Source organism: Pan paniscus, chromosome 2 (genome assembly GCF_029289425.2).
Source record: "Pan paniscus chromosome 2, NHGRI_mPanPan1-v2.0_pri, whole genome shotgun sequence".
Classification (NCBI taxonomy): Eukaryota; Metazoa; Chordata; class Mammalia; order Primates; family Hominidae; genus Pan; species Pan paniscus.
In genome coordinates, this window is record NC_085926.1 from 53,456,765 (window position 1) to 53,482,282 (window position 25,518).

General features: G+C 41.1%; 1 pseudogene; it reads right to left on the reverse strand.

Annotated features, from left to right (window-relative positions):
* Window positions 1-8,807: 8,807 nt before the first annotated feature.
* Window positions 8,808-9,738, reverse strand: LOC100975899 (small ribosomal subunit protein eS25-like; annotated as a pseudogene).
* Window positions 9,739-25,518: the final 15,780 nt, after the last annotated feature.

A 25,518-nucleotide genomic window follows, 5' to 3' on the forward strand; every position in this document is an offset into this window, starting at 1 on the left:
ATTCACACTCGTAGCAAGATATAGAACATTTCCATCACCCCAGAAAGTTTCTTCACATTCCTTCTCATCCCCTCCAGAGGCATCCTCTATTATGTGTTTTTTCACCATAACTTAGTTGTTTGTCAACATATTCATATAAATGAAATCATACAAATGTACTGTTTTGTGTCTTATGGCTCAACACGGTGTCTGTGAGGCTCATCTATGTCATTGTGTGCATCAGTTTTGCTCCTTTTTAACTGCTTCCCCTGCCACCCATGAAAGAGTCAAAGGGTGTAGTCTCTGAAGAAGTGGGAACCATCTCCCAATCAGAGGACTGTAATTCAAGAATGGAAACGATGAGGGATGAAGATAAAAACTGAGAAATGAAGGAGAAGTCTGTGTACTGAAAGTGAGAATTTTTATTGATGAGTAATATTTATTCCATTGTGTGAGTATACCCCAGTTTTTTTCTTTTTTTGAGACAGGGTCTTACTCTGATGCCCAGGCTGGAGTACAGTGCCACAATCATGGCTCATTGCAGCCTTGACCTCCCGGGCTCAAGTGATCCTCCTGACTCAGCCTCTTGAGTAGCTGGGACTATGGGTGGGTGTGCAACACCATGCCTGGCTAATTTATTTTATTTTTTTAGTAGAGAAGGTGTTTCACCATGTTGTCCAGGCTGGTCTCCAACTCCTGAGTTCAAGCAGTCCACCCACCTTGGCCTCCCAAAGTGCTGGGATTATAGGCATGAGCCACTGCACCCAGCCACAATTTGTTTATTCATTCTCCTATTGATGGACACTGGGTTATTTCTTGTTTCAGGCTATCATGAATAAAGCCACTATCAATATTCATCTACAGGGCTTTTTTTGGAAATACATTTTCATTTCTCTTGAGTAAATATGTAGAAGTAGAATTGCTGGGTTAAAGAGTAGGTACATGGATATCTTCATAAGAAACTGCCAAAGCTTTTCCAAAGTAATTGTACCATTTTACATTCCTGCCAGTATTTTATGGAAGTTCTGGTAATCTAAATCCTTGCCAACATTTGATGTTGATAGTCTTAAATTTAACCATTTTAGTGGGTGTGGTGTGTCTTTATGCTTTTAATCTGCATTTCCATAATAACTTCTCTTCCATTGCTGGTTTTCTGAGAGTTGTGATTATGAATGTGTATTGAATTTCGTCAAATTCTTTTTCTACATCATGTTTTTCTCATTTAGTCTGTTAAAAAATACTGAATTACATTGACTTTTTGAGTTACACTCATTTTGCATTCTGGGGTATACATTCTTGGTCATAATATATTATCCATTTATATATTGCTGTATTCCATTTTCTAATTTTGTATTAATAATTTTTTTTGTGTGGCCAGGTGCAGGGGCTTGGCTCACACCTATAATCCCAGAGTTTTGAGAGGCTGAAGTGAGAGGATCACTTCAGCCCAGGAGTTCAAGGCGAGGCTGCGCAACACAGCAAGATCCTATCTCCATAAAAAATTAGCTGGGGCTGGGCACAGTGGCTCACACCTGTAATCCCAGCACTTTGGGAGGCCAAGGTGGGTGGATCACGAGGTCAGGAGATCGAGACTATCCTGGCTAACATGGTGAAACCCTGTCTTTACTAAAAATACAAAAATTAGCCGGGCATGGTGGTGGGCACCTGTAGTCTCAGCTACTCGGGAGGCTGAGGCAGGAGAATGGCGTGAACCCAGGAGGTGGAGCTTGCAGTGAGCCAAGATCGCACCACTGCACTCCAGCCTGGGCGACAGAGTGAGACTCCGTCTCAAAAAAAAAAAAAAAAAAAAAAAAAATTAGCGGGGCATGGTGGTGTGTGCCTGTTGTCCCAGCTACTTGGGAGAGTGAAGTAGGAGGATCCCTTGGGCCCAAGAGATCAAGGCTGCAGTGAGCTATGTTTGGACCACTGCACTCCAACCTGGGTGAGAGCGCAAGACCCTCACTCTTAAAAAAAACAGAGTAAAAATTTTTGTGGCTATATTCATGAGGAATACAGGTATACAATTTTCTTTTCTTGTCATGCTTTTGTCAGTTCTTAGTATAAGCATTTTGTTGACCTTATAATTAGTTGGGAAGTATTTCCTCCTGTTTTTTTGAAGGGGTTTGTATAAAATTGGCATCAATTCCTTCTTGGATGTTTGATAGAATTCATCAATGAAGAACAACCTGGTCTTGGGTTTTCTTTTGTGTGTGGAGGTTTTTATAATACATTCTTTTTTTTATTATGCTTTAAGTTCTACAGTACATGTGCACAGCGTGCAGGTTTGATACATAGGTATACATGTGCCATGTTGGTTTGCTGCACCCATCAACTCATCATTTACATTAGGTATTTCTCCTAATGCTATCCTTCCCCCCTCCTCCCACCCCACGACAGGCCCTGATAGGTGATGTTCCCCACCCTGTGTCCAAGTGTTCTCATTGTTCAATTCCCACCTATGAGTGAGAACATACAGTGTTTGGTTTCCTATCCTTGTGATAGTTTCCTCAGAATGATGGTTTCCAGCTTCATCCATGTCCCTGCAAAGGACATGAACTCATTCTTTTTTATGGCTGCATAGTATTCCATAGTGTATATGTGCCACATTTTCTTAATCCAGTCTATCATTGTTGGACATTTGGGTTGGTTCCAAGTCTTTGCTATTGTGAATAGTGCCACAATAAACATACGTGTGCATGTGTCTTTATAGAAGCATGATTTATAATCCTTTGGGTATATACCCAGTAATGGGATGGCTGGGTCAAATTGTATTTCTAGTTCTAGATCCTTGAGGAATCGCCACACCATCTTCCACAATGGTTGAAATAATTTACACTCCCGGCAACAGTGTAAAAGTGTTCCTATTTCTCCACACCCTCTCCAGCACCTGTTGTTTCCTGACTTTTTAATGATCGCCATATTAACTGGTGTGAGATGGTATCTCATTGTGGTTTTGATTTGCATTTCTCTGATGGCCAGTGATGATGAGCATTTTTTCATGTGTCTGTTGGTTGCATAGATGTCTTCTTTTGAGAAGTGTCTGTTCATATCCTTTGCCCACTTTTTGATGGGGCAAATTTGTAAATTTGTTTGAGTTCATTGTAGATTCTGAATATTAGAGCTTTGTCAGATGGGTAGATTGCAAAATTTTCCTCCCATTCTGTAGGTTACCTGTTCACTCTGTTGGTAGTTTCTTTTGCTGTGCAGAAGCTCTTTAGTTTAATTAGATCCCATTTGTCAATTTTGGCTTTTGTTGCCATTGCTTTTGTTGTTTTAGTCATGAAGTCCTTGCCCATGCCTCTGTCCTGAATGGTATTGCCTAGGTTTTCTTCTAGGGTTTTTATGGTTTTAGGTGTAACATTTGAGTCTTTAATCCATTTGAATTAATTTTTGTATAAGGTGTAAGGAAGGGATCCAGTTTCAACTTTCTACATATGGCTAGCCAGTTTTCCCAGCACCATTTATTAAATAGGGAATCCTTTCTCCATTTCTTGTTTCTGTCAGGTTTGTCAAAGATCAGATGGTTGTAGATGCGTGTTGTTATTTCTGAGGCCTCTGTTCTGTTCCATTGATCTATATATCTGTTTTGGTACCAGTACCATGCTGTTTTGACTACTGTAGCCTTGTAGCATAGTTTGAAGTCAGGTAGCCTGATGCCTCCAGCTTTGTTCTTTTGGCTTAAGATTGTCTTGGCAATGTGGGCTCTTTTTTGGTTCCATATGAATTTTAAAGTAGTTTTCTCCAATTATGTGAAGAAAGTCATTGGTAGCTTGAAGGGGATGGCACTGAATCTATAAATTACCTTGGGCAGTATGGCCATTTTCACGATATTGATTCATTCTTCCTATCCATGAGCATGGAATATTCTTCCATTTGTTTGTGTCATCTTTTATTTCCTTGAGCAGTGGTTGGTAGTTCTCCTTGAAGAGGTCCTTCACATCCCTTGTAAGTTGGATTCCTAGGTATTTTATTCTCTTTGTAGCAATTGTGAATGGGAGTTCACTCATGATTTGGCTCTCTGTTTGTCTGTTAATGGTGTATAGGAATGCTTGTGATTTTTACATATTGATTTTGTATCCTGAGACTTTGCTGAAGTTGCTTATCAGCTTAAGGAGATTTTGGGCTGAGACTATGGGGTTTTCTAAATATACAATCATGTCATCTGCAAACAGGGACAATTTGACTTCCTCTTTTCCTATTTAAATACACTTTATTTCTTTCTCTTGCCTGATTGCCGTGGCCAGAACTTCCAACACTATGTTGGATAGGAGTGGTGAGAGAGGGCGTCCTTGTCTTGTGCCAATTTTCAAAGGGAATGCTTCCTGTTTTTGCCCATTCAGTATGATATTGGCTGTGGGTTTGTCATAAATAGCTCTTATTATTTTGAGATACGTTCCATCAGTACCTAATTTATTGAGAGTTTTTAGCATGAAGGGTTGTTGAATTTTGTCAAAGGCCTTTTCTGCATCTATTCAGATAATCATGTGGATTCTGTCTTTGGTTCTGTTTATGTGATGGATTACGTTTATTGATTTGTGTATGTTGAACCAGCTTTGCATCCCAGGGATGAAGCAGACTTGATCGTGGTGGATAAGCCTTTTGACATGCAGCTGGATTCGGCTTGCCGGTATTTTATTGAGGATTTTTGCATTGATGTTCATCAGGGATATTGGTCTAAAATTCTCTTTTTTTGTTGTGTCTTTGCCAGGCTTTAGTATCAGGATGATGTTGGCCTCATAAAATGAGTTAGGGAGGATTCCCTCTTTTTCTATTGATTGGAATAGTTTCAGCTGGTAGAATTTGGCTGTGAATCTGTCTGGTCCTGGAGTTTTTTTGGTTGGTAGGCTATTAATTATTGCCTCAATTTCAGAGCCTGTTATTGGTCTATTCAGAGATTCCACTTCTTCCTGGTTTAGTCTTGGGACGGTGTATGTGTTGAGGAATTTATCCATTTCTTCTAGATTTTCTAGTTTATTTGTGTAGAGGTGTTTATAGTATTCTCTGATGGTAGTTTGTATTTCTTTGGGATCGGTGGTGATGTCCCCTTTATCATTTTTTATTGCCTCTGTTTGATTCTTCTCTCTTTTCTTCTTTATTAGTCTTGCTAGCAGTCTATCAATTTTGTTGATCTTTGCAAAAAGCCAGCTCCTAGATTCATTGATTTTTTTGAATCAATTGATTGTGTCTCTATCTCTTTCAGTTCTGCTCTGATCTTAGTTATTTCTTGTCTTCTGCTAGCTTTTGAATTTCTTTGCTCTTGCTTCTCTAGTTCTTTTAATTGTGATGTTAGGGTGTTGATTTTAGATCTTTCCTGCTTTCTCTTGTGGGCATTTAGTGCTATAAATTTCCCTGTACACACTGCTTTAATTGTGTCCCAGAGATTTTGGTATGTCGTGTCTTTGTTCTCATTGGTTTCAAAGAACATCTTTATTTCTGCCTTTATTTCATTATTTACCCAGTAGTCATTCAGGAGCAAGTTGTTCAGTTTCCATGTAGATGTGCATTTTTGAGTGAGTTTCTTAATCCTGAGTTCTAATTTGATTGCACTGTGGTCTGAGAGAGAGTTTGTTGTGATTTCCGTTCTTTTACATTTGCTGAGGAGTGCTTTACTTCCAATTATGTGGTCAATTTTAGAATAAGTGTGATGTGGTGCTGAGAAAGTGTATTCTGTTGATTTGGGGTGAAGAGTTCTGTAGATGTCTATTAGGTCTGCTTGTTGCAGAGCTGAGTTCAGGTCTTGGATATCCCTGTTAACCTTCTGTCTCATTGATCTGTCTAATATTGACAGAGGGGTGTTAAAGTCTCCTGTTATTATTGTGTGGGAGTCTAAGTCTCTTTGTAGGTCTCTAAGGACTTGCTTTATGCATCTGGGTGCTCCTGTATTGGGTGCATATGTATTTAGGATAGTTAGCTCTTCTTGTTGAATTGATCCCTTTACTGTTATGTAATGGCCTTCTTTGTCTCTTTTCATTTTTGTTGGTTTAAAGTCTGTTTTATCAGAGACTAGGATTACAACCCCTGCTTTTTTTTGCTTTCCATTTGCTTGGTAGTTCTTCCTCCATCCCTTTATTTTGAGCCTATGTGCATCTTTGCATGTGAGATGGGTCTCCTGAATACAGCACACTGATGGGTCTTGACTCCTCATCCAATTTGCCAGTCTGTGTCTTTTAATTGGGGCATTTAGCCCATTTACATTTAAGGTTAATATTGTTGTGTGTGAATTTGATCCTGTCTTTATGATGTTTGCTGGTTATTTTGCCCATTAATTGATGAGGTTTCTTCATAGCATCGATGGTCTTTACAATTTGGCATGTTTTTGCAGTGGCTGGTACTGGTTGTTCCTTTCCATGTTTAGTGCTTCCTTCAGGACCTCTTGTAAGGCAGGCCTGGTGGTGACAAAATCTCTCAGCATTTGCTTGTCTGTAAAGGATTTTATTTCTCCTTCACTTATGAAGCTTAGTTTGGCTGGATATGAAATTCTGGGTTGAAAATTCTTTTCTTTAAGAATGTTGAATATTGGCCCCCACTCTCTTTTGGCTGTAGGGTTTCTGCTGAGAGATCTGCTGTTAGTCTGATGGGCTTCCCTTTGTGGGTAACTCGACCTTTCTCTCTGGCTGCCCTTAACACTTTTTCCTTCATTTCAACCTTGGTGAATCTGACAATTATGTGTCTTGGGGTTGTTCTTCTGGAGGAGTGTCTTTGTGGTGTTCTCTGTATTTCCTGAATTTGAATGTTTACCTGCCTTACTATGTTGGGGAAGTTCTCCTGGATAATATCCTGAATGTTTTCCAACTTGGGTCCCTTCTCCCCATCACTTTCAGGTACACCAATCAAACATAGACTTGTTCTTTTCACATAGTCCCATATTTCTTGGAGGCTTTGTTCGTTTCTTTTTACTCTTTTTTCTCTAAACTTCTCTTCTCGTTTCATTTCATTCATTTGATCTTCAATCACTGATACCCTTTCTTCCACTTGATCGAATCGGCTATTGAAGCTTGTGCATGCGTCACGAAGTTCTTGTGCCATGGTTTTCAGCTCCATCAAGTCATTTAAGGTCTTCTCTACACCCTTTTTCTAGTTAGCCATTCATCTAATTGTTTTTCAAGGTTTTTAGCTCCCTTGTGATGGGTTCAAACCTCCTCCTTCAGCTTGGAGAAGTTTGTTACTACTGACCTTCTGAAGCCTACTTCTGTCAACTCGTCAAAGTCATTCTTTATCCAGCTTTGTTCCATTGCTGGCGAGGAGCTGCGATCCTTTGGAGGAGAACAGGCACTCTGATTTTTAGAATTTTCAGCTTTTCTGCTCCGGTTTCTCCCCATCTTTGTGGTTTTATCTACTTTTGGTCTTTGATGTTGGTGACCTACAGATGGGGTTTTGGTGTAGATGTCCTTTTTGTTGATGTTGATGCTGTTTCTTTCTGTTTGTTAGTTTTCCTTCTAACAGTCAGGTCCCTCAGCTGCAGGTCTGTTGGAGTTTGTTGGAGTTCCACTCCAGACCCTGCATGCATCACCAGTGGAGGCTGCAGAACAGCAAATATTGCAGAACAGCAAATATTGCTGCCTGATCCTTCCTCTGGAAGCTTCATCCCAGAGGGACAGCCACCTATATGAGGTGTCTGTTGGCCCCTACTGGGAGGTGTCTCCCAGTTAGGCTACACAGGGGTCAGGGACCCACTTGAGGAGGCAGTCTGTCTGTTCTCAGAGCTGAAACACTGTGGTGGTGAGAGAGAACCACTGCTCTCTTCTGAGCTGTCAGACAGGGATATTTAAGTCTGCAGAAGTTGTCTGCTGCCTTTTGTTCAGCTATGCCCTGCCCACAGAGATGGAGTCTAGAGCCAGTAGGCCTGATTGAGCTGTGGTGGGCCCCACCCAGTTCAAGCTTCCTGGCCACTTTGTTTACCTACTGGCCTCAGCAATGGCAGATGCCCCTCCCCCAGCCAGGCTGCTACCTCACAGTTTGATCTCAGACTGCTGGGCTAGCAGTGAGCAAGGATCCATGGGTGGCAGCCACCGAGCCAGGCAAGGGAGAGAATCACCTTGTCTGCTGGTTCCTAAGACTTTGGGAGAAGTCCACAGTATTTGGGTGGGAGTGTCCCATTTTTCCAAGTAGTCTGTCACAGTGTCTCTTGGCTAGGAAAGGGAAATCCCTGACCCCTTGTGCTTCCCAGGTGAGGCGATGCCTGCCCTGCTTCGGCTTGTCCTCCACGGGCTGCACCCACTGTCCAACCAGTCCCAGTGAGATAAGCCAGGTACCTCAGTTGGAAACGGAGAAATCACCCATCTTCTGTGTCGATCACGTTGGGAGCTGCAGACTGGAGCTGTTCCTATTCGGCCATCTTGGAAAGTCTCATAATACTTTCATTTTTAAAAAACATACAGGGTATTAAAAATTTCAATTTGATTTTAGGTCAGTTTTAGTAAGTTTGTTCTTTTAGAAATTTGTTTCCTTTAATCTAAGGTGTTAATTTTTTGCCATAATACACTTCATACTATTTCAGTGTTAGCCTTTTAATATTTGTAGGATCTATCCTTTCTTTCATTTGTAGCAGTAACAGCTTTTGTTTTCCTTTCTTCTTGATCATCCTAACCAGGAGTTTACTGATTCCATTAAATTTTTCAAAAACCAACGTTTGGATTTGTTATTTTTGTATACTCTTTGTTTTCTAGTTTCTTAATTTCTGCTTTATATTTATGATTTCTCTCTGTTCACATATTTTGGGTTTAATTTGCTCTTCTTTTTTTAACTTCTTAAAATAGAAACTTAAAATAATTGATTTTAAATCTTTCTTCTTTCCTAATATAAGCAATAGACACTAAAAATTTCCCTCTAGGCACTGCAGTGCTGCATCCCATAAAATTTGATATGTTTTAATTTCATTCAGTTCAAAAATATTTTCTAATTTCCCTGTGATTTCTTTTTTTTATTTAATAAAGTTTTGTTTTTCCAAATGTACAGTCAGTTGGACCTGTTCATGCATCTTCACCAGTGGTTGTGGCATCTCCACTTTTGGTATTTCTGGTGTAAATAACTTGAGCTCTGTGTTTTGAAACCAGTTTGATAAGTCCTTTACCAAGGAGCTCCTGAAGGGCTGCCCTGGCCAGGGAGCCTCGAATCTCCAATCTCTGAGAGACCACAGCTGGGGTTATAAACCTATAGCTGGAAACTTCCTTACAGAGTTTGTCATACAAAGCTTCCTTACAGTAGCATTGTCAAACAAGACTTGGTTATTGAGCTTATCCCAAACTTTGCCTTTGGACCACTTCTTTTTGGCTTTGCACCTGAATTTGTTCACTGGGTTTTTGTCTTTTTTGGCCAACTTCCCGGGGTCTTTCCTCTTGTTGTCCTTGGATGGCATTGTGAAGCTTGCAGAGCAGCGGCAATCACTGCAGCCTTGCTGAGATGTCAGACGAAAAGTGATTTCTTTGATGCACAGGTTATTTGAAAATGTGTTGTTTAATTTTCAAATATTTGAGGGGCTGTAATAGATATATTTTTGTTATTGATTTCTAATTTAATTTCAGCGTGGTTAGAAAACAATGTATATTCTGTGGTTGTTGAGTTTAGTGTTCTATTTTATTTATTTATTTGTTCTAGTTTTTTAGAGACATTCTTGCTCTGTCACTCAGGCTGGAGTGCAGTGGTGTGCTCAGCCTCCCAAATAGATGGGACTACAGGTATGTTCCACCATGCCCAGCTAATTTTTTAATAGAGATGGGGTCTTGATATGTTGCCCATGCTGGTCTCCAGCTCCTGGCCTTAAGTGATCCTTCTACCTTGGCCTCTCAAAACTCTGGGATTATAGGCATGAGCCACCACATCTGGCCTAGTGTTCTATAAATGTCAATTAGGTTAAGGTGATTGATAGCATTGTTGAGATATTCTACATCATTTTTGATTTTTAATAATCTATTTGTTTTGTCAATTACTGAGAGAGGGGTGTTAACATCTCTAACTATGATTGTGGATTTGTTTATTTCTCCCTTTAGCTCTTTCAGTTTTTGCTTTATGCATTTTGAAGCTCTGTTATTAAACACACATTTATAATTGCTATGCCTTTTGAAGAAATGACCCTTTTGTCATTACAAAATATTGTTCTTTATTTTTGGTAATCTTTCTTATCCTGAAGTCTATTTTGACGGATATTAATCTAGCCATTCCATATTTCCTATGATTAGTGCTTGCATGATATTTCTTTTACAATTTTTAAGTTTTAAACCTATATGTGTCTTTGTATTTAATGTATCTCTTGTAGATAACATATAGTTGGATCATAACTTTTATCTACTATAAACAATCTATTTCTTTTTCTTATAGCATTTAGTCAATCTACATTTAAGATAATTATTGATATGGTTGGATTTAGTTCTCTCACTTTTATTTGTTTTCTATTTTTCTGATATGACTTGTTTCTTGGTTCCACTTTTCTTGCCTTTTTTGGGAATTAATATGGTTTAGTATTTCATTTTAATTTTTAGCTATAGCTCTTTGCATATTTTTAGTGGTTACTTTTGGGATTAAAATAATTTTTTTTAATATTTTAAGTTCTAGGGTACATGTGCAGAACGTGCAGGTTTGTTACATAGGTATACACATGCCATGTTGGTTTGCTGCACCCATCAACCTGTCATCTACATTAGGTATTTCTCCTAATGCTATCCCTCCCTGAGCCCCCCACTCCCTGGCAGGCCCCGGTATGTGATCCCCTTCCCCCTGTGTCCATGTGTTCTCATTGTTCAACTCCCACTTATGAGTGAGAACATGCGGTGTTTGGTTTTCTGTTCCTGTGTTAGTTTGCTGAGAATGATGGTTTCCAGCTCCATCCATGTCCCTGCAAAGGACATCCTTTTTTATGGCTGCATAGTATTCCATGGTGTATATGTGCCACATTTTCTTTATCCAGTCTATCATTGATGGGGATTTGGGTTGGTTCCAAGTCTTTATGTTCTATTATGAACAGTGCTGCAATAAATATATGTGTGCATGTGTATTTGTAGTAGAATAATTTATAATCCTTTGGATATATACCCAGTAATGGGATTGCTGGGTCAAATGGTATTTCTAGTTCTAGATCCTTGAGGAATCACCACACGGTCTTCCACAATGGTTGAACTAATTTACACTCCCACCAACAGTGTAAAAGCATTCGTATTTCTCCACATCCTCTCCAGCATCTGTTGCTTCCTGACTTTTTAATGATAGCCATTGTAACTGGCCGTGAGATGGTATCTCATTGTGGTTTTGATTTGCGTTTCTCTAATGACCAGTGATGATGAGCTTTTTTCCATATGTTTGTTGGCTGCATAAATGTCTTCTTTTGAGAAGTGTCTGTTCATATCCTTCACCCACTTTTTGATGGGGTTGTTTGTTTTTGTCTTTTAAATTTGTTTAAGTTCTTTGTAGATTCTGGATATTAGCCCTTTGTCAGATGGGTAGATTGCAAAAATTTTCTCCCATTCTGTAGGTTACCTGTTTACTCTGATGACAGTTTCTTTTGCTGTGCAGAAGCTCTTGAGTTTGATTAGATCCCATTTGTCAATTTTGGCTTTTGTTGCCATTGCTTTTGTTGTTTTAGTCATGAAGTCTTTGCCCATGCCTATGTCCTGAATGGTATTGTCTAGGTTTTCTTCTAGGGTTTTTATGGTTTTAGGTCTTACGTTTAAGTCTTTAATCCATCTTGAGTTAATTTTTTTATAAGGTGTAAGGAAGGGGTCCAGTGTCAGCTTTCTGCATATGGCTAGCCAGTTTTCCCAACACCTTTTATTAAATAGGGAATCCTTTTTATTGCCCTCTATATTGCTTGGGGAAATGCCCTCTATATTTTTTTAGTGATGTGTAGATTCTACTGAAAGAAAAATGAAAACTTGTTCACAGGCAATGTTGAAAGGATAACTTTCAACTTTTTAAAGGGTTGAAAATTTAAACTACTCTCCATAGTTTCCGGAAAACATCCTCAAGCCTTTACAAATGAGGGTGAGGGCTGTGGCAGCCTTAAAGTTCAAGAGAAGGAAAATACGTTAATTTTCAAAGTTTTCTCCTATTTCAGATCTTTCTGAGGAAAATAATGTGAGGCCAGGTGTGGTGGCTTATACCTGTAATCCTAATACTTTGGGAGGCCCAGGCAGGAGGATCACTTGAGGCCAGGAGTCCAAGACCAGCCTGGGCAATATAAGGAGACCCTGTCTCTACAAAAAAAAAACACACACACACAAAAACTGGGAGTGGTAGTGTGTGGCTGGAGTCCTAGCTACATGGGAGGCTGAGGTGGGAGGATCACTTGAGCCTGGGAGTTTGAGGTTGCAGTGAGCTATGATTTTGCCACTGCACTCCAGCCTGGGCAACAGAGTGAGACCCTGTCTCAAAAAAAAAAAAAAAGAAAAAGAAAAGAAAAGGAAAAAGAAAAATAATGGGAAAGAATCCCTTCACATATCCAGTGGCAGATCTGACCTGCCAGAGCCCTGTTCATCTTGACAATGAGTCAGGTGATCTGGGTTCATGGCCACACTGCATGACGTCTGCTTAGAGCAGCACCCATGGGTTCTCTTCCTTAGCCAGTAGCTTTCTCAGCTTTCTCATGGACCTAGGAACTCCTCAGTGCCTAGATGCAGTGGAGCACATAGATAGCCTTGTGTTGTCTGGAAATATCTGTGTTTCTGTGTAGTCTCTGCCAGTCCAATCCCAGGATGGAGGGTGGATGTGGGAACCTCTGTTTTTTAATTAGCCTTTAGGGCATAGTCTTCTCTCCACACACTTGTCAGAACAAAGGGATCTTTTTTCTTCAGGGAATAGCATTAAGAAGCAGGAGGTGGAGTAGTATACTTGTCTTGTTTGAAATGGCTTTTATCTGCTGTTGCATCAGTGATCTTTGACAGCTGATCTGCAGTTCTGGCTTAACCATTTACTAGTTGCATAACCTTGGCAAACTCACATCCCAGCATAATGAATCTAGTTTACTCCTTTATGAACTGGAAGTGTTAATATTTTCCCTGACCTACCTCAGAGGCTTAAAGGGTTGCATGGAGATGAAAACCCATTATAAAAATAAATTATTACTATGAAGGGTTAGAGAAGTTTGTCTTAAGAAGAAGGGTAATTTTAAAAAAGAAGTCTTTGTTGCCTCCTGAGTGAGCACAGTTCTTGGGGTAGAAACGGGATATAGGACAATCTGGCACTGAGTCTGCTGAAGGCTGTCCTGCCACTGCTACATCTTGCCCTTCTCTCCTAACCTCACTGCCCCAGGGGTGGAGACAGTCATGACACTGGGCAGGCCAGCCCTCCTCTGTGCTGCTGGCCACCTATGCGGCACAGTCTTGTCAGAGAGCTGACAATCAGCTCCCTGCTGCTTTCTCATCTTTTAAAGTCCAATTAAACATCTCTGGCCACAGCATGATAATTGTCTGGGCTCCACACAGTGGAACGTGACCTGAGGTGGCATTAGGAGACCAGAAAAGAAAGAAAAGCCCTTTTATCTTGGAAAGATCATGTCCCCAGTTCCTTAAAGTGTAGAATCATTGTTCACATTGAGCAGTTGCCCAGCTCAATTCCAAACGTCAAGATATCAAAAGGCATGCAGGAGATTTAACCGTGTCCACATGGACTCATGTGCCCAAGAAGCAATCCGGTGGCTTAAGAATTAGCAATGGCATAAGGTATGTGTGAGAAACAGTGAGTCTGAGTGGAAAGTTCCAGCAGGGAGGGATGCTGGAAGGCTAGGTTAGGGCCAGATTGCAGAGGACCTTGATGCCAGGGGTAAAAAGGTGAACTTTGCTTCAGCAGGATAATCAGGAGTCTTACATGGGATTGTAGGGCCTGGTCTCTGGTGGAAGGCAAGAAGATTCTGCTATGGACAGGGTGTCCTGCCTTGTAGATTGCCCTCTTATAACATCTTGCCATTAAATGTTTCCTGAGGTTTATATCCAGCCCAACTAATCACAGTGCATCAGCACATTGTCTGCTTGATGCAGTGGTGGCTCCCCTTAAACATTTAGGAAGTTGCTACATCTGGAAGGATAAAAAACTCAGAAATATGGCCTGGCATGGTAGCTCATGCCTGTAATCCTAGCACTTTGGGAGGCTGAGGTGGGCGGATTGCCTGAGCTCAGGAGTTCGAGACCAGCCTAGGCAACATGGCAAAACCCCATCTCTACTAAAAATACAAAAAATTAGCTGGGCGTGGTGGTGTGCACCTGTAATCCCAGCTACTCGGGAGGCTGAGGCACGAGAATTGCTTAACTCGGAGGCAGAGGTTGCAGTGAGCTGAATTCATGCCACTGCACTCCAGCCTAGGTGACAGAGCGAGACTCTGTCTCAAAACAAAACAAAACCAAACAAAACAAAAACTGAGAAATATGGACTTTGGTCCTGAACCTGCTATTGATTAATTGGGTATCTGAGGAAGCTCTTTCTCTTGTCAGGGCTTCAGCTTCTACCAGAAAAATCTGGGGAGAGAGGGATGGTGAGACCAAGTGATCTCTTAAGTTTCTCTTCACTTGAATGTTCTTAGGAATAGCTTCAGTTGCTGACATGTCTGCAATTTGTTTATTACGATTTGCCTCCCATGTCCCTAGGATCATTCTGCTGGACCAAGTTTCTGAGGAGCTTTTTATTTTATTTTATTTTATTTTATTTTATTTTATTTTATTTTATTTTATTTTATTTTTTAGAAAGGGAAAATGACTTGCTAGCAGTTACAAGATGTGCCCAGTTTCCCTGTCTCTTTTGGTCCAGTTTTCTTTCTGCTGTCAGCTGCAGAGCTTAGTACATGATGGGAGGATCACTGTACTTTCTATAGCACTGGGAGATTACAGGAAAAAAGGATTAATAAACCATGGAGTTGTTGGGGAAGACTAAATGGTAGATAAAGGCTTGGGCCCTTTGGATACTGATGGAGGGGTGAGGATGCAGAGAATTCTCACCAGGCAGAGAGAAGGGAGTCAGGCATTCCAAGTAAACCAGGAAGGAGAGGAAGGGTCTGTGTCTGGATGTGTCAGGAGCTGGCCTGGTAAGAGAAGGAAGCACCAGGAAATGAGGCCAGGGCCTTAAAACCAGGCAGAATGGGAGGTTAGACTTGATGCTCTAGGACCCTGATACACAAAGTGTGGCGTGGGAACTAGAAACATCAACATCACCTGGGAGCATGTTAGAAATGCAGAATCTCAGCCAGATGCGGTGGCTCACGCCTGTAATCCCAGCACTTTAGGAGGCCGAGGCAGGTGTATCACTTGAGGTCAGGAGTTCAAGGCCAGACTGGCCAACATGATGAAACCCCACTTCTACTAAAAGTACAAAAATTAGCCAGGTGTGGTGGCACACATCTGTAATCCCAGCTGCTCGGGAGGCTGAGGCAGGAGAATCGCTTGAATCTGGGAGGCGAAGGTTGCAGTGAGCCGAGATCGCACCACTGCATTCCAGCCTGAGGGACAGAGCAAGACCCTGTCTCAAAAATAAAAAATAAAAACAAACAAAAAAGAAATGCTGGGCTGGGTGCGGTGGCTCACGCCTGTAATCCCAGCACTTTGGGAGGCCGAGGCGAGTGGATCATGAGGTCAGGAGATCGAGACCATCCTGGCTAACACGGTGAAACCCTGTCTCTACTAAAAAAAATTACAAAAATTTAGCTGGGCATGGTGGCGGGCGCCTGTAGTCCCAGCTACTCAGGAGGCTGAGGCAGGAGAATGGCGTGAACCCCGGAGGCAGAGCTTGCAGTGAGCCAAGATCACGCCACTGCACTCCAGCCTGGGTGACAGAGCGAGACTCCATCTGAAAACAAACAAACAAACAAAAAGAAATGCTGAATCTCAGGCCCAGCTCAGCCCTGCTGAATCCACATCTCCATTTTAACAAGATCCAAAGGTGACTTCATACCCCTTGAAGTCTGAAAAGTGCTATAGTTCAGGACATTTGTTCTCAGTGGTACCGATCACTGGGCCCCACCCCAGGCCCCCTGAATCAGAATTTTCTAGGGATGGGGCTTGGGCACTGGAAGTTTTAAGAAGCTCTAACCTGTAGCCAGGGCTGAGAACTACTGTTCTCATGGTTATAAAGCAAGAATGACAATGTCGGTTCACAGAAGAACATTTAATAAAGATCAGATAGGCAGCAGTATGAAGAGTGTACTCAGGAAACAGAAATTAATAGCAACGAACCAAATGTGCATAGTGAAGAAGACAGCTCCATCATGTTGAGTCCTGAGAGTTGAGAAAATGGCTGTGCTAGAAGTGGCTATGGGGAGCTGGTTTGTAGAGGATAATGAGAAGTGAATTTGGTTTTAGACATTTCCACTTAAATTTGATGGTGGCAACATCTACCAGGAATTAGTTGATGTGGCACTGAGCTTTGGTTAAAGGGCAGGACTGGAAGTTTGAACTTGTAATTTATTATCACCGAGGTGGAAGCTGGAGTCATATAAATGGTACAAGACAACCGGATAACAGAATAAAGGCTTTTGTTGTGTATAAATTAGAATTGTAGGCTTGGAAGGAATTTTAGATAACTTTAGGCTAAATGTCTATGCATGAACCAAGTGTACTGGCCTTAGTGATAGAGCAAGGGATGTCTTTTCAGCTTGGCCATAGCAATCCTCTGCTTAGAGTCTGTGAAGGACCATGGCCTGGGCCACCTTCAGAGCCCTGTGGGGCTCATTACCAGAGGGCCTGGCCTATGTGAAGTTCCCCTGCCAACTCTGTGACTCATCCACACACTTCCACAGTGAAATTTTCAAAGTACAATTATGTGTAGCAGAATGTCTTTTCCATGGCTGACAATGTTGCCCATCTGTGAAGTCATTAAGCTCTTGTGCTCTAAAAGCAGGGAGGAGGTAAACAGTGGCAGCAAATTGGGAACCTGCTTGAATGATGGGAGCCTGGGATTCACACTCCATGCCGGGGCTCTGGATCCCTGATAACCTTCTCTTTAAAGGAGTATGGGAGTTGAGCATTAATGCATGGTTCATCCCTGCAGTTGGGTGCAAACCAGATTGAAAATACACACTGGGGCCAGGTGCAGTGGCTTATGCCTGTAATGCCAGCACTTTGAGAGGACAAGGTGGGAGGATCGCTTGAGACCAGGAGTTCAAGACCAGTCTGTGAAACATAGTGAGACCCTGTCTCTACAAAACTAAAAATTAAAAAATTAGCTATGTGTGGTGGCATGCTCCTATTGTCCTAGCTACTCAGGAGGCTGAGGCAGGAGGATTGCTTGAGCCCAGGAGGTTGAGGCTGAAGTGAGCCATGATCATGCCTTTGCACAACAGCCTAGGTGATAGAGTGAGACACTGTCTTTAAAAAAAAAATTAAATTAAAAATGAAAATGCACACAGATGAAAGAAGTAGGCTTGGAATTGGAAAACCAGGATTCAAATCTTAGTTCTGCCATGTATTGGCAGTAGCCAAGCCCAGGTTTCCTCCTTAGTAAATGAAGAATTTTGTCTTTTTCATAGGGCTGTAGTGAGCAAATGAATATTGTATGTGAGAGTGCTTTGCAAACTATAAGGTACAATACAAATATAATACTTTTTAAAGAAAGGGATGTATAGACAGGTGAGGAAGAAGAGAACCAAATAGAATTGGAAGTTCTATTGATCTATTTCCATGTTAATTTGGTGGTGGGGGTATGGTTAGGAGGGTGGGTCTTGGGGGTGAGGGTTTTTATCTTTCCTAGTGTACCAAAAGGCAGGAATCTGCCCATTTACTTCTATCTCTGTTAAGGTCTACTCATTCTTCCTCCTTCAGCCTCCACAGTCAATCCTTAAGGTTTTTATGCACCTATATTGTACACCTGGTTATGTGTGCACACCTGGCCCTTGGCAAAATTATGCAGAAAGCAAAGTTGCATATAGTGACCCTAGATATCCCCTTTGGAGTAGTCTTCTCAAAGCAGGTGCAGACATTCCACTTCCTGAGAACAAGGTGCTCATATCCTCTTTCTTCCATCTCTTACCCGAGAAGTAAAGGGCTTGATATGATATTCCAGGGATATTTGCATTTCAGATGGAGGACTGGAGCTTTAAGCTATGATGTTGGAATTTCTGGCATCAGTGAACTTGGTGGAAAAGTGTAGAATTTGATCTTTCTGGCATCCTTGAAACCATAATACACAGTCTTCCATCAGGTCATTGGGCTAGCTTTGAGGCGGAATATTTTCCAGCCCTCAAAGCTGTCATAAATTGTATTATTTACATGATAAGTCCTATGAGATTCTGTGAAACAGATCCAGTTGCATTACTTTGCAGGGATTTTATGAGAATCAAGAAAAGAACAGAAGAGAATAAGCTATTGTGCTTTTCACATAAGTACTATTGAAACACAAGGGCATTAACATTCCTTATGCTGCCAGAATCTATTCAGAATCACAGAAAGCTACAACCAGAAGAAATCTTACAAAAAGCAATTCATCTGTACAGTGCAATGTCTTCAAACTTTAGAATGAATCAGAATCACTTGGAGGGTTTGCTGAGACACAGATTACTGGGCCCCACCCCTAGAGTTTCTGATTCAGTAGGTCTGAGGTGAGTTGGAGAATCTGGATTTCTATCAAGTTCTCAGATGATGCAGCTGCTGCTGTCGGGGCAACTACACTGAAAACCATGGGTCTTGTGGCTTATTATGGATTTGGAGATAGAGTCTTGCTCTGTTTCCCAGGCTAGAGTGCAGTGGCATGATCATAGCTCACTGCAGCCTTGACCTCCTGGGCTCAAGCAATCCTCTTGCCTCAGCTTCCTGAGTAGCTGGGACTAGAGGCATGCACCACCATGCCTCCACACCTTGCTCTCTCTCTAGAGAGAGACAGGTGTCTCTCATAGAGACAGAGTCTCACTATATTGCCCAGGCTGGTTTTGAACTCCTAGCCTCAAGTGATCCTCCCACCTTGGCCTCCCCAAGTACTAGGATTGCACGAGTGAACCACCACACCTGGCCATTATTCTAGTTCTAAATTGTACCACTGCAGAGTTCTAGGATGTCAACTAAGTGTGGCCAGGAAGAGAACCTTGATCTTCTGCCTCGTCTTGTTAAATCTTCCTCAGGATGATGACCTTGCCTTTAGTTGTCTCTGGTGAGCTATAATAATTGGGGCACTTTGGAGATTCATGAAGAAGTATTTGGAGGAGGAAGTAAAGGGACTAGAGGGAAGAAACTTCCAAGAAGAAAGGTCTATGGGTGATGAAAGGAACCCAGTTAGGCCCAAGGAGCTGGGAAAGGAAGCCAAGAAGAGGCCTGCTGAAGGGAAGGGAGGCAAGCTATGGGTGGAAAGTTCAGAATCCTGAAAGACCTTTTTATACCACTTAGATATTTAGCTTCCTGGGACAAGATGTCCAGTCTTCTATCTTTTGGCTATTCTGTCACATCATTAAAAGTCTAGTCTGTTTGTGATGTAGTGTGTTTGCAAAAACTCTCCCATACACCCTGGCATTCTTTGTTAATTGCCATTAAAGTCATGTCAGGTTTTGAAAAATTATGGTATTCTTGACACTGTTCCCTTTCAGCCTCACGTGTTCCTTGTATTTATCACAATGGAACACTAACAAATATTTATTCAGTTTTATAGACATGTTGACAATAAAGTCTACCATGTGTGTCTCCCTGCCATGGTGATTATTTTGCTCAATATGTGATTGACTGAGATTTTTCAGTGTATTGTAAACACATTAAAAACAGCAACATAAAAAAGATAAAACAGAAAAACGGAAAGTTCCATATTTCTGGATGCAATACCGTGCCAACCGGGTTATTAGGACACGAAACAGATAATTCTTAGTGAGTTATCTAAGTTTGTATAATGATTCTTCTTCAAATAAGTAGTTTTGGATCCCATAACCTTCCTCTTCAAAAATTTCTCGAATTAGAACCTTTTAAAAAGTATTTTTTCCCCTGTGTGTTTGTTCCAATAACCTAGGAAATATAAAGTTTGGCTATTTTATCAAACTTTCAAACCCACAGTCCAATTCCAATTTTTAGCATCCATTTTAAACCATAAGCATGAAGCTGCAAGAGGTCACTGCATTTTCATATTGCATTTTTGTCAAACAGAAAGAAAACTTATTAAAGTGGCTAAGTCCTCTCTACTGTGTTAATCAAAGGGGTGGTGCTTATTTCAAAGGGTCTTATTAGAAAACTGAGATTACAAAAGGTCAGTATTTTTAATGATTTCCTATTTAATGATCCCCCAAAGTCCTGTTTAACAAGCTTATGTCAGTATTAAGGATTTGTGATTTAGTTTTTTTTTTTTTTTAAGTAGTAAGAAAGGTAAACAGGCCCACATACATGGTAGGTGCCAAGTCTGAGAGACACTGGTGCCATTTAAACTTCAGTTTTGTTTTGTGAATTAAATATTTAAACAACTGCTCTGAAAAAACAAAAAGGTAACTGTAATGTTTGAACTATAAAATTTCTGACGTTTATTGACTTTCTGGATCTCCCTAACAACTTCCTGTCCTCATAAATTTGCTCCTGTGGTTGATTGGATGCAGATCTGTGTGATTTTTTCATTGCAGTGTGTGACTATACCAGTTTTATTTCCGGTAGCTAGCTTATGCTTTTAACCTGGAGATGGCTGTGTAGTGGTGTTGACTGAAACCAGTGTTGTGTGCGGTGTGTGTGTGCCTATAATTACATTCAGCATGAGCCACGGGGCTGCATTTATGTGCATGTGTGTAAATACCTATTTCACTATGATCTCTGTCCTGCTTTGGGGTTGTCAGCATTGATTACTGAATCTTAAATACTAAATAACAGAAATTAAAATTAAGCAAAATTCAAAGACTGTTAAAAAAAACCACTGTGTTCAGTTGCTTTGGGACTGTATTTGAACGACAGAATGCACTTAAGAAAAAGGAGAGCCATTACAGTGGATTGTATTAGGTCGGTGCAAAAGTAATTGCACCCAGCTAATATTTTAATTAAGGTGGTGAGTTAAGTTCTAAAGTCAGGACATAAAGGTAAAAACTAAGACCAATCAAAGGAAGGACAGACTCCTGCCAGCACCACTTAAGTGGCTCCCTCCGTCCCTCTGTAACTGAGTATATTTAAATTCACATGAGTTATATGATTTAACTCGATGGTATGTGTCAGAAGCTCTGAAACAGTATTTTAAATGTTTGCAATACATAAACAAGATGGGTGATATTATCCCTGTTTTAAAGGTGAGGAAACTGAGGCCGTAAGAGGGTAAGTGACATCCCCCAAACAACATAGCTAGTAGCTGGCAGAGCCAGGATTTGGGCCCAGTTCTATGTGTCTCCAAAGTCTAGGCTCTCCAGTACGCCACCCTAGAATGTGAAGAACTCTTAGAGATCATGTTATATAACCAGTTTATTTCACAGATGGGAAACTTCAGACTTATTCCCTCCTTTCAGTCAGCATGGATAATGGGGTGTTGACTGCATATTCTAGACTCTGCCAGGATTTCCCAACTCTGGAAGTGGAGAGTACTTGGTGCATCAGAGAGTGATGGATAAGATTTAAGAATTGGGTCAAAGGGGATGGGAATGAACCAGTTAAAGGAATTGGAATTACTTCGTCTGATGTGAAATGTAAATCCTGTTCTTCGAGTGAACAGTCACTTGATGAAGGATAAAGACCAGCTGGACTCCATGCAATGAGGCCAAAGCAAGAAGAAAGGACTTTAAATTTTGCTGGGTGAGGCCTAAGTCAGTTGTAATGGAGAAGTCCTGATGGTGGTGGGGTATGGCGGTGGATGGGGAGAGTAGCGAGTTAGCACCATGGGGTAGGGGACCTCACTAGACAGTAAGCTGCCCTCTGCTGGCTTCCTGTTTTCCCTGCCCAATCTCAGAGTAGCGCCGCCCCTCACAGTAACTAAAGAAATTCATCAACAAATCTTGTATTGATTAAGACAAAAAGTGACATCTTCTTAATGGATCCATCAGACCTTTCTGTGCTCTACAAATCTTTTCATCCTCTGATCTACCTTGCCCACTAAGGTTAGAGCTATTTTCATGAAGTACGACTGATTCCATTTCTCCGCTCAAAAATGAACCAAAGCAGCCTGAGCAGCTGTTTTCAAAGTGTGGTCTATGGACCCCCAGAGGTAAGGTGGCCAATTGTGGCAAATAAAAATACAGAAAGCCCAAGGAAATTTCAGTTTCAAATAAACAGCTTTTTTTTTTTTTTTTTTTTTTTTTTTTTTTTTAGTGTAAGTATGCCCCATGCAATATTTGGACATCCTGTATTTTATCTGGTAACCCTACCTGGGGGACCAAAAGGCCCTCTCTTTGAGGTCAAGACTATTTTCATGGTAACATTAAGACTTATTTGTCTTCCCTAATGTGTTGACATTGCACTGATGGTACAAAATCAACAGTGTTTAAAACTGCTGGTGTCTTAGCATGAATCAGGGCAGTGACACCAAAGTGTACTGGTGGATGCTGCCTTATTCTGTCATGCACTCACTGTAAAAAAAAAAAAAAGCCAGTTTTACTTAATAATCTCCTTGATGAAGCAGTAAAAATAATTAACTTTATTAAATCTTAATCCTTGGGTAGATGTCTTTTTAATATTCTGAGTAACAAATTAGGACAAATGCATAAAACATTTCTGCTGTATATGATTGCCTCACTTCTGTGATGGTTTGAGGTAGGAAGCTGAATGGCTTTTTCATGGAACACCATTTTTACTGAAAAACTATGTTTATTCAGACCTAAGTATTTGGCAGTTATTTTCTTGAAAATGAATGAAGTAAGCCTGTTACTTTAAAGAAAATCTTGACAGTATTTGTGCCAATTACAAAATTTCAGCTTTCAAGTGAAAATTAGAATTTTGAAAAACTTCTGTCTACCACAGGGAGCTTGACAGTTTCCCAATACTTAAAGACTTCTGATGAGATTGGTGGTGATAACAATGAATGTGGCTTTTTGATATTGTATAATGAAACGTGTCAACATTTGGAAAACCTGTGTAACTCAGTGAACCAGGATTTTCCAAATGACCAATGCATAATGTTACCAAATCATGCATGGGTAAAAGATCCATTCAAACTGTGAAATAGACTGATAGAATTTAATGTAACATTGTAGAAAGTTTCACTGACATGGTTTGAAATAACACATTTCAACTAACTTTTAAAAGTCAAGTTTTGGTGTCATGGCAAAGAATAATATCCACGATTATCTGAAAAGGCGATTAAAACAGTCCTCCTATTTCCAGCTATATACCTGTGTGAGGCTGAATACTCTTCACATACTTCAGTCCAAACATTCTATCACTACTGATTGAATGCAGGAGCACAAAGGAGAATCCAGCTGTCTTCAGCCAGACAGTGAAGAGATTTGCAAACAATAAGAACACCACTCTTCTCACCATTTTGTTCTGGAAAACAGTTACTTTTCATTTTTAAAAGTATGTTAGAACACGTAATGGGCTTGTGACTATTTTCAAGTGAATTATAAATGATTTAAAAAATGTTCTAAGCCGAGTGCAGTGGCTCATCCCTGTAACCCCAGCACTTTGGGAGGCTGAGGCAGGAGAATCATTTGACAAAGCGAGACCCCATCTCTACAAAAAAATTTTAAAAAAGGTTGCAGTGAGCTGTGACTGTGCCACTACACTCCAGCCTGGGTGACAGTGAGACCCTGTCTCTGAAAAACAAAAACAGAAACAAAAAGCTCTTTATAATTGTTAGGAGTCTAAAGAGGTCTGAGATTTAAAAAAAAAAAAAAATCAGAACTGCTGGGGCAGGGTAACACCTAGACTGCTGAGCCAGACACTAGGGACCTGACACTACTTACTCTGTGCTGCCTTTACAATCTTCCTTACCACCACTATCTCTTAAGTCCCCCTAGGTCCCAGCCTAACCATCTACTTATTAATTTCTGCATGTACTCTGGACTTCTCAGCCTGACTTTGTGCATCCCATTCATTCCTCTACCTGGAACACATGTCCCCACCCGCTTAATCCGCCTTTTCTGGTGGTTAGTGGGTCAGGGCTATCCCCTCTTAGCACCAGGGCCTGTGGATGGAGGAACTCATTCAAACCCAACTACACAGTTTGTTTAAGGATATGTTCTGCATATAGCCTTCAGGATCTGTTTATCTTCCTTAATTAGAATTCCTGGTGTGCAAAGGACCCAATTTTCCCTCTGTTTTATATTTTTACCATCTAAGGGCCAAGTGTGCTACCATAAACTTTATGGGATTTTTGTAAATATCAGCTGACAATTTCTGGTGATCTATGTGGGCTTTTATGATCCTGTGCAGACTAATCAGAGTATTTAGTGCCCGCTGTGAGCATAACACTTAGCAGCAGGGAGAGGGGGTTAAGGAGGTGATCCTTGCTTAAGGACCCACACTGTGGTTGGAGAGACAGGATTTATAGCCAAGAAGCAATCACACAAGACACAAGAATGTATGTCATCAAAGGGGAAGCCAGGTGCTGCAGGCCTTTAGGGAAGGGGAGGTGGGGGTGGGGGCACACGAGTGTCCATAGCAGCAGTAGCAATCAGAGAAGGCTTCTGGAGGAGGCAGAGACTTGACCGAGGCTTTTTCAATGGAGAGGGGTTAGTGAGAGGTCAGCAAGTCAACAAGGTAGGGATTCCTGGTCAGCGAATAAACAGGAGCCAAAGCAGAGAGTCAGAAATGAGCACAGCATGTTCACAGTCTAATGAGACTGCTGACCACAGTTGAAAGTGAATGGTGCGAGATGATAAGGTTGAACGCTAGTCAGAGGAGTTTAGGTTGAATGTGGAAGGAAGGAGGAAGAAAACATTTTTTGGTCAGGGAAGTGACATGGTGTGTTTTGAACAAGATGGATTATTTGTGGGAGGAAAAATGGAGAATGGGCATCTTGTGCATGACCTGGGGTGTGAGATGGTGAGGTTCTGGATTGGGCCATCAGCAAGGTTTTTTGAAATGCAGTGCACGCAGGTAATCATGTCTGGCATGCCAGCTCAGTGCGTTCAAGTGGGAGTGCTTTATAAATAAGGTCATGGAGATTAAGACCCCACAATAGTGTGTTAGCAACATAATTGGGTTGTAGCACATGTAGCTGATTTAGAGCTGAAATCTTTTGTTTTAGCCTTTCCTCATGTCTTGTTGGCTCAGCTACTAAGTAATTGTGTGTGGTTTTGGGCAAGCTACTTAACTCCTCAGTGTCTTGGTTTTGTTGTCTGTAAAATGAGTTTTTTTTTTTTTTTTTAGAGTTTTGCTCCGTTGCCCAAGCTGGAGTGCAGTGGTGCAATCTCTGCTCACTGCAACCTCCACCTCCCAGGTTCAAGTGATTCTTCTGCCTCAGCCACCCATGTAGCTGGGACTTAAGGCACACGCCACCATCCCCGGCTAATTTTTGTAATTTTAGTAGAGATGGGGTTTCACCACGTTGGCCAGGCTGGTCTCAAACTCATGGACTCAAGCCCGCCTTGGCCTTCCAAAGTGCTGGGATTATAGGCATGAGCCACTGAGCCTGGCCAAAATGAGGGTTTTATAGTACCTCGTAGGCTTGTTACGAGAATTAAATGAGTTAGTACATATAAAGTGCCTACCCTAGAACCTGGCACACAGGAAGCCTTTAAAAGATCTTATTATTTATTTATTCAGT